The sequence below is a fragment of the Myotis nattereri genome (assembly GCF_964212035.1).
Source record: "Myotis nattereri genome assembly, chromosome: 9".
Classification (NCBI taxonomy): Eukaryota; Metazoa; Chordata; class Mammalia; order Chiroptera; family Vespertilionidae; genus Myotis; species Myotis nattereri.
The window spans coordinates 58,363,149-58,365,205 of record NC_138084.1 but is presented as its reverse complement, the minus strand read 5'-3'; the positions used below and the strand labels follow the sequence as shown (position 1 = coordinate 58,365,205).

Genomic DNA, 2,057 nt, shown 5'->3' with positions numbered 1-2,057 from the left:
AAATAGATTTCTTGAACATATGAAGAATGTTCAACTTCACAAATAAGAAAATTGCAAGTGAAAGCACATTGATTGGAAAGTTTGCTAGCATCAAGTTTTGATGTGGGATGGGGAAACAGCCTCATTCATATATTTCTTGTTGAAGTGTAGATTGATATGACTTTATGGAGAGAACTATATTAAATTTATCAAAATTTAAAAGGCGCATATATTTTTATTCAGCAAGTCTTATTCTTGTAACATTTAATAGATAGACTGGCTCATGTCAGAACTGATATAAGAGGAAGCTTAATCATCATGGCATGTTTTAAATGACAAAGATGAGAAACATCCTAACTGTACATCTAGAGTGCTACTCAGTGTAATATTATATAGCTGTCACAAAGGTATATCTATATGTACTGATGTCTAAAATATATTGTTTTGTAAAACTATGCCAAATGCATAATACTGTATATAGTATGATATAATTTGTGAAAAACAAAACCCCAATATTTGTGTAATAGGTCTTTGGAATGATATACAAAAAATAGACAACAATGTTGTTTTGGAAAGGAGAACATGATGGGAGCTTAAAAGGCTTGATGGGAAGTAGACTCACTTAGTTTTATGTTTTAAACAATAAGCTTATATTATATATACTAGAGGTCCAGTGCACAAAAATTTGTGCACTCGGGTGGGTCCTTCAGCCCGGCCTGTGTCCTCTCGCAGTATGGGGCCCCTCAGGGGCCCCTTCCCCTGGCTGCTGGCACTAGTTTTCCTCCGGCGCCTTGAACCCAGGCCTTCGCTCTTCGCCGGGAGGGGCCTGCGTGGAGGGCGAGGTGCTTAGCTTTGCTATTTTTATTTATTTATTTATTTATTTTTTTTGCCAAGGAGAGCATGGGGTCTGTTTATTGGGAGGTCAGTCAAAGGGGGGGGGGGGCTGGCTAGGGTGGGGTAGGGTAGCAGCTTGTCTGGCCCCCGAGAAACCCAACTTGAGTTCAGGGCCTCGTCCGCTTCGAAGCCAAAGTCTTCCTCCACATTTATCTGCACCGGGGCCAGCTCCAGAGTCTGCGGGACTCCCACCCGGTGCCCTTCCCGTGGTGCTTGCCACCTCTTCCACCTGCTGGGCCCCTTGCCAGGGTCCGGGCTGCTGGCTTCTGTGGGCGCTGGTGTCCTCCTGGGTGGGGACAGCCCCTCTTTCTCAGCATTTTCTGGGGTGGGGGCGTCTGTGCCCTGGCTGCCCTCGTCCTCCAGTAAGATGGTGAACTGGCTGGCCCAGTAGTCATCTCCATAGGAGTCCAGCACCCTCATGAGGAACCTCCGCTCCTGCTGGAGTCTCCGTGTTATCCTCTGTACCTGATGGAGCCTGTTCAGGACCCACTCGTTCATGTGCTCGATCTCCCTGCAGTGCCGACCCAGCGCCTGGTACTTCCTGCGATTGAGTTCCTGTTCGTGCTGCTGCCTCGGGCTGCCTCCTCCTCTTCGTCTCGCTCCCGGAGGCTGGAGCTGCCCAGACCCCCAGACATGAACTCCACTTCGGTCTCAAGCTCGCTCTCCAGGATGTGACCACCAAACAGTGGAGGCAGCGCCAGCTCCAAGCCAGAGGTGCTGAGAACTCCTCAAAGCCCATGGCTGCCATGGTCCCCTCTCTCTGCTCCAGCTCCATTTCTCCCCGGCTCCTGGAGCAGAGCTTCCAACCTTGCAAATCTCTAAGTTAAAGTGGCTTGCAAAATGACATGCCCCATCCGATTTCACGGCCAGGCACCCAGGCCCTGGCCGCTAAGCCTCCTGGGAGTTGTTGTTCTCTATTTCCGGCATGCCTCCCTCGCACCACCCCACCCTGAGTCCCGGCTGAAAGGCCCTGCTTGCTGGTCTAACGCTGCCGCCAGCCATCTGAGTTGCCTCCGTCTTTATTCTGGTCTTGACACCTCACCGTCTGACCACAGAGACTCTCCACTTGGGAGTCCTGGTCCTCTCTGTGGACTCTCCACAGGCCCCGGGGGGGCATGGCGGTGGCCAGCACGAGCAGCGGGGGCATGGCCGCGCATGGGCCCCGGGGGCGTGGCAGCGGCCGG

General features: G+C 51.4%; 1 pseudogene across 1 annotated transcript; it reads right to left on the bottom strand.

Annotated features, from left to right (window-relative positions):
• Positions 1-852: 852 nt before the first annotated feature.
• On the bottom strand, positions 853-1,648 carry LOC308525539 (TCF3 fusion partner-like; annotated as a pseudogene). Its single transcript has one exon. The product of its transcript is annotated as a TCF3 fusion partner-like (transcript).
• Positions 1,649-2,057: the final 409 nt, after the last annotated feature.